Genomic DNA, 7663 nt, shown 5'->3' with positions numbered 1-7663 from the left:
CGCCTCGCCTTTCTGCCGACGATGCAGGTACCCTGAGACCCTCGAACATCTCATCTGCGCCTGTACGGCCCTTGCACACGAACGTTCGAGGTTCAAGACTGCCTAGACAAGGTCGGATGACGGCTAAAACGCATGCTGCTGGCCGAGCGCTGCCGATGAGATGGAGAACGCCCTGCCGCTGTTATTTTGGCGTGTACCACTCCGGGCAAAAAGGATGCTCAAAGACCATGCCTAATCGAAACGGATCTTGAGTGGTTGACGGTCTGGCAGGCGCCCCGCAGTGATTACAGGTGTGTGTGTGTGTGTGTGTGTGTGTGTGTGTGTGTGTGTGTGTGTGTGTGTGTGTGTGTGTGTGTGTGTGTGTGTGTGTGTGTGTTCACTTTCTGCGAACTGTCCGACCACGTGACGTTGACGTGAGCAGATCACGCCTACGATTTCATTCCTATTTTAGGGGCCCCGCAATGTACTTTTTCATTCATTCTCTTCCATATCCATCACCAACCATTGAATAAACACTCATAGTTTCGTACTAGAAATCATCTCGTCCCAGCCTGATCGCCATGGTCTGCCGGACGCCTGCAGCCTGCCGAAATCGCCACGCTACCCAATAGTAACGTCGGTCAAGGTTCGAGAAAAGGCGTCGCAACAACTGGTTGGCAGCGACGGGATACGATACCCTAACTTTGGATGACATTTAAGAGATAGTCTCCTCTTCGTGCGGGTGACAACGTTCGAAAGGAAGGTGTCGGGATTCCTGACTGCATATGGTGAGTGCAAGCCTTTTTTTTCACTAAGATATCACTTGGCTTTACATATTTTGGGGGGAAGTACAAAGCAGTGATTATTCTTTAACTATCGACGGAAGTTTTGAGGAAGTCGAGGTTGTTATAGAGTGAAGAGTAAGCAGCACTAAGAGCAGCCATGAACTTGAAGGCCCTAAAGAAGCCGGAATTAACTTGGCCAGAGAGTTGGGCCTCGTAATTTCCTAATCAAAAAGAAAGCCGGAGATCATTGAGGCGATCGAAGTGATCGGGGCAGACGACGACGAACTGAAGGAATGCCTAGAGCATTGCGAATAAGGAGGAAGAGTGTAAGCGCCTAGAAGAAAAAGAGCGCTAGCGGGCAGCACGTGAGGCCAAAGAAGAGCGCGACTGTGTTGCACGCGACGCACTCGAACTGAGCCGCCTAGAGAATGAGTTTCTGAAGGCTGATAATACTGAAAGGCCTAGCACAGAGGCACGAGAAAGCGAGCGCAGAATGAAACTTGATGGCACCCTACGCAGTAGGAGGGGACATAGGTCTTTTTCTGGTGCAGTTTGAGCGCGCGTGTGAGAAGGCAAAATTTTCGAGAAACACGTGGCCGCCACGCTGGCTTACGTTACAGCCACGTGAGGTAGTTGATATCGCCAGCATGGGGAAAGAAGCAGAGGACTTCGACGAAGTCAAAGCGAACCTGATTAAAAAGTATACATTATCAGCAGAAGCTTTCAGGCGAAAATTCAGGGAAGTCGAGAAAACCAAAAGTGAGTCATACTCAGATTTTGCATACACGTTGAAGGTAAACCTGAAGGAATGGCTCAGAGAAGAGGGTGCACTCGGCGATGCCAAAAAGACAATGCAGTGCGTTGCTTTAGAACAGTTCTACCGCCGGCTGCCAGTAAACATCAAGTATTGGGTTCAGGATAGACCAGGTGTAGACACTATCACGATAGCGGCAGATCTCGCTGAGGAGTACGTAACTCGCCGTGCGGACGAAGGCAACGAAGATCCTAAGAAGGAGATAAATACAGAGCCGACAAGCCAAAGCGATGGTCAAAGTTGAGTCAGTATAAATCAAAGGAAAGGTGAGATTCAGTGAAAAATATTGACGAGAACAGTAAGGGAAAGGAGTCAACCGAATGGAGGGCAGACAGGCAAAAGAAAAAAGCCTTCGAGGCAAAGAAACCAGTAGTTGGCTACAACTGCCAGCAAACGGGGCATATCTCCGTGGGGTGCAGAAATCCCAAACTAGTGTTGATGTCACTAAGTAGTGACGAGGAAAATCTGAAATTGCTAGAACCGTACATTCGAGACCTCGTGGTAGATGGCGAACCGTGTCGGGTGCTTCGCGACTCGGCAGCCACAGTGCACCCACCGTACGTCGAGGAACACCAGTTCACGGGAAAATGTGCTTGGCTAAAGCAAGCCGTAGAGGCCTCCAGTGTTCGTCTCCCCATGGCAAAGATTCGTATCGAAGGCCCTTTTGGAGTACTGGACACTGAAGCCGCCGCCTCTGCACATCTCCCGCCGCAGTATCCATATTTGTTTTCTAACAAATCCGAGGATTTTCTGCGACGCAGGGGAATCGGGTTTAGTGAGGGCATAGTACAAGTCATAACTCGTTCCAAGGCAAGGCAGCTCGCGGCCAAAGCAGTGTATACATATACAAATGTCCCGTGGTAGAAGAAACAGGTTTGACGGAGGATTCGTCAACCAGCACCAGACAGGACAGCCCTATAGGGGATATTGCGGAAAGTACACTAGCTAATGGAGAGCTCGGGAAAGCACCGTCGCCTGAAATATCTCGCGAGGCAAAATGCAGAAGAAAGTTATTGAATGTAAGCCCTGCCACATTGATTGCTTAACAGGAAAGATTCCACCCTGTGGAACCTAAGGCCAGGCGCGAAAGGTGTGGCCAAAACAGAACGGAAAGTTCCTCAAGAGGGCAGGCGTCCTCTATAGATACGCCAGTCGAAAGGGAGTGCGATTCGACCAACTCGTGGTGCCGCATCCCTGTCGTGAGGAACTCCTGCACCTGATCCACGGGGGCTTTTGGACAGGGCATCTGGGCATTCAGAAAACGAAGGACCGTTTACTGCAGGAATGTTACTGGCCCGGCTGCTTTCGAGAAGTGGAAGAATTCGTAAGAAGCTGCGACACATGTCAACGCATAGGCAAGCCCGGAGGTAAGGCTAAAGCGCCAATGAAGCGTGTTCCCATTATCACGGAGCCGTTTCGCAGGCTCATAATAAACACAGTTCAACCACTTCCTGCAATGCAGTCTGGCTATAAGCAGATTCTCACTGTACTGTGCCCCGCAACGAAATTCCCAGAGGCGGTGCCCCTCAAAGAACTAAGCTCGGTAGAGATCGTCAACGCGCCTTTGTCTATCTTCGCGCGAGTGGGGTTTCCCGCAGAAATCCAGTCAGATCAAGGATCCAGCTCGTAAAGGCGGATTGTCTTCACGAGCGCACTGACCTCGGCGTTTCTGGAAACGTGCGGTATTAAAATCATTCATAGCTGAGTGTACCATCCGCAGTCAAACGCGGTAGAGAAACTCCACTCAGTCATGAAATGGCTTTTGCGAGCCCTTTGTTATGAGCACAAAGCCGATTGGGAGGTCTGCTTGCCTGCGATGTTCGCTCTTTGAACTACACCGCACGAGTCAACAGGTTTTTTAACCTTCAGAGCTCGTTTACGGTCGCTGCCTTCGGTCCCCTCTTCGCATTGTTCGAGAAGCCTGGGAAGGCCGGGCGGGGACCCCTTGGTTGTGGCATACGTGCTGTCTGTTAGACCGACTGCACACATCTCAAGAATAAGCAGGGCAGGAAATGCGTAAGGCACAAAGCAATGCTAAGCATTACGACAGGACGGCTCGAACACGACGCTTTGAAGTTGGGGGGGGGGGGGAGATAATGATTCTGAAACCCTAATTGAAAAACAAACCACCGGTTTCATGGGAAGGACCGCAGTTTACGTAATTCAGAAATTATCTGAAACAAACTACGTAATCACGGTACCGGGTAAACGACAGGTACCACAGCGAACTACTTAACCCCTACCGGCAGAAGTAGGCCATTGTGAACATGTCCCTTAACCAACTCGAGGAGATCCCTGTCAACTTTCCGGAGTTAATATCAATAACAGGGGCACAAGACATTCACGAGACCATTGACAAGCTATTAGAGCAGGCGGAGTGTAATCCCAATCAAACGGCCGAACTGAGGTAACTCGTGTTTGAATTTAAAGACATATTTTCAGACACACCTGGCAGGACCACTGCGATCGTTCACGATATCGAGTTCACCTCATCGGACCCAGTTCGTTCGAAAGCTTATCGCATTTCACCTCGTCAAGTCATGGCCGCAGATATAAACAAGATGTTAGAGCTAGGTGTAATCGAGCCAGGAGAGTGATTATACCTCGCCTCTTATCCTGGTTGCAGTCCCAGGAAAAGAGCCGCGACCGTGTATCGGCTACCGCAGGCTCAATTTAATCATGAAGGACCAGACTTATCCAATACCGCACATCGAGGAAAGTCTTGAGAGAGTGAGCAGTGCTAATTTCATCTCTACTCTCAATTTAATCAGTGTACTAGCAGGTTCCGTTGACTGAGAGGGCAAGCATGCTTGCGGCGTTTATTTCCCCGATGGGAACCTTTCGGCCGAAAGTCCTGAGCTTTGGATTGAAGAACGCGCCATATTGCTTCTCTAGCCTTATGGACCAGGTGCTACGAGGAATGGACGACTTTGCATTTTCGTATCTCGATGACGTATAGCAATCTTTTCTTCATCATGGGCGGACCATATCCAACACTTGCGAACCGTGTTATATCATCTACGAGAGGCACTTAGCTGTCAAGGCTCCCAAATGCGAATTAGGGCGCGCGCGGAGGTAGCTTATCTAGGTCATGTAATAGGGCAAGGCCATCTTCGGCCTTCAGAGGTTAAGCTAAGGGGGCCTCGGGTCATTCCTTTTTCTTTAATTATTGGGTTTTACGTGCCAAAACCACTCTCTGATTATGAGGCGCGCCGTAGTGGGGGACTCCGGAAATTTCCACCACATGGGTTCTTTAACGTGGACCTAAATCTAAGTACACGGGTGTTATTTCATTTCGCCCCCAACCCGCCGTGGTTGCTCAGTGGCTATGGTGTTGGGCTGCTGAGCACGAGGTCGCGGGATCGAATCCCGGCCACGGCGGCCGCATTTCGATGGGGGCGAAATGCGAAAACACCCGTGTGCTTAGATTTAGGTGCACGTTAAAGAACCCCAGGTGGTCGAAATTTCCGGAGTCCTCCACTACGGCGTGCCTCATAATCAGAAAGTGGTTTTGGCACGTAAAACCCCATAATTTTTTAATTTCGCCCCCATTGAAATGCAGCCGCCGTGGCCGGGATTCGATGCCGCGACCTCGTGCTCAGCAGCCCAACACCATAGTCACTGAGCAACCACGGCGGGTTGGGTCATTCCTTTGGCTTGGCAGGTTATTACCAAATATATATCCGGCGTTCTTCCGAGATTGCAAGTCCTTTAACAGATGCTCTCAGAAAATTAGAACCGCAAACGGTAAAGTGGGATGATGCAAAAGAAAAGGATTTTAGTATGCCGAAGCAAGCACTAACGAGTCAGCCAGTGCTGAACGCGCCCGACTACTCTAAGCCATTCATTCTTCAGTGTGATGCCAGCGACAGGGGTATGGGAGTGGTGCTTTGTCAAAAGAGATGACGAAAATGAACACCCCCTACTGTACTCCAGTGGAAAGCTTTCAGTTCGTGAGGAAGCATACAGTGCATCAAAGGAATGCGCCTGCGTGGTATGGGCAGTGCAGAAGCTAGCTTGCTATATCGCTGGTTCAAGGTTCGCCATAGAGACTGAACACTGTCCCCTCACAAGTTGATTAAGAGGGGAATCACAAAGACACGCTAGTCAAACGCATTATGTAAGTCATGCCCGGAGCTGATGACCGAAAGCATCAAGGATCAGATCCTCCGTCTTCGATTGGCAGGTTACCCTACACATGTACTTATTAGCGTTGCTGAGGGTCTGCTCAAGTCGAAGCTATCAAATAATTCCGCCAGCGTGCCTTGTGTAGATAAGAGGAGCGTTGCTGTCATCCCATATATCCACGGCTTATCGCACCGTTTAAAGAAAATAGGCCAACGTGCGAATGTTAGGGTTGTGTTTTCAGCTGCTACAAAATTGCAATGCCTGTGCAGACTAACCAGACCAGGCCTCTCCGATCACCGCACGTGCAAAAAGAAACACCAGGAACCGTTTGTTGAATGTGTGGAAGAAGTTGTTTACCACCTTCCTTTAAAGTGTGGGAAGAACTACGTGGGGCAAAGCGGAAGGTGCCTCAACGAGCGTTTAAAGGAACACCAGTATAATGTAGCAGAAAAGCGGGGCGGGTTCCTTGACGCCCACTGCAGGCATTGCAGCTACACTGTTGCCGGGGTGGATGATGGTGACCACTCGACGTGTGCTCCAGCATACAGAGACTGCTCCATTGTGGGAAAAGCCCGAGGTAGGATAACTCGCGAAATTATAGAAGCAGGAATGATTGATAGCCTTAGCGATAACTGTGTGTCTAAACCATCAATTTCCCTTTCCCGCAAAGAGTTAACGTACCTGCGCAATAGTGTGTAACGGTTTTTTGTAAACAGCGCATGTATGATGTACGCGAGAAAGTTGTATATATGTATGGGTCCCTTGCTCGAAATAAAGATTGTTGCAAGTTAGCGCCTGTGTGTGTCACGTCTCACTTTCGTCCTTGTCCTTTTAACGCACTATAAACCTCACGATGTCTTACCAACAAGCCCGATTCACTGCTTTACAGCGTCTCTCGTCGTTCCTCCCCGGCTGCATGTTCCGAGGGAGGGGCTTGGTCTTAATAATGTCTCTCCACGTTGTGGGGAGCGGCTCCGTTGGCGGTTGCTGTTCAATTTGCCATTATATCTTGCGTAGGACGGCCCGGCCGTGCTCTGTCCGGCTCAGCCTTACTCTCTGGTGGGATAGGTATACTTCAACCAGCTATTCCACCGTGTTGTGGGCACCGATGTCCAGCAGCTTCTGCGTTGACGAGTGGACTGGGATGCCCATGGCGAGATTGACTGCTTTCCTTATCGGCGTGTTCAGCGTCTTGCGGTTCACCTTCGTAAGAAGAGGAACGGGGTGGAGTACGCTACGCGTGACAGGACGAATTCCTGCACCAGGTTCAGTGCGTCTTCTTCTTTGATCCCTCTATTCCGGTTGGTGAGTCTCCGGATCATGCTCAGGATCTGCTCTGATGTGGTCTTGATTTTGTTGACGGCTGCGTGCGCCATGCCGTCGCTGTGCAACAGCAGTCCCAGTATCCGGATCTGCTGCGATGGCTTGATCTCTGTGCTGTCGATGGTGATAATTATGTTCGGCGGCGGCTCTTTCTTTGGTCTTCCGGGCTGTACCATGAGCAGCTCCGATTTCTGTGGAGCGCAGCTCAGGCCGCAGGTCGTGGCATACTCGTGGACGGTCGTTGCCGCTCTCTGCAGGGCTTCCTCCGCCCAGGCATCGGACCCCGCGTGGTTCGTCCACACCGTTATATCGTCGGCATAGAACGTGTGGTCCACGCCTTCGATCTGATTAAGTAGTTCGGGCAGGGGCAGGAGGGCCAGGTTGAAAAGCAGAGGCGACAGGACCGACCCCTGTGGGGTACCCCTGTCTCCGAGCTCCACAGGCTTGGACCGTTCCTCTCCTATCCGGATAGTCGCCGTTCTATTGGTTAGGAAATCTTTAATATAGCCGTAGGTCTTGCGGCCACACCCCGTCTTGCGCAGGTTCTCGAGCACGCTGGCGTGGGACACGTTGCCGAAGGCCCCCTTGAGGTCCAAAGCCAGTATACCCAGGGGCGCGCACGTGCCTCGTTGCT

The sequence above is a fragment of the Dermacentor variabilis genome, chromosome 1, assembly GCF_050947875.1.
Source record: "Dermacentor variabilis isolate Ectoservices chromosome 1, ASM5094787v1, whole genome shotgun sequence".
Lineage (NCBI taxonomy): Eukaryota > Metazoa > Arthropoda > Arachnida > Ixodida > Ixodidae > Dermacentor > Dermacentor variabilis.
The sequence above is the reverse complement of the archived record's forward strand: the minus strand, read 5'-3'. Positions refer to the sequence as shown.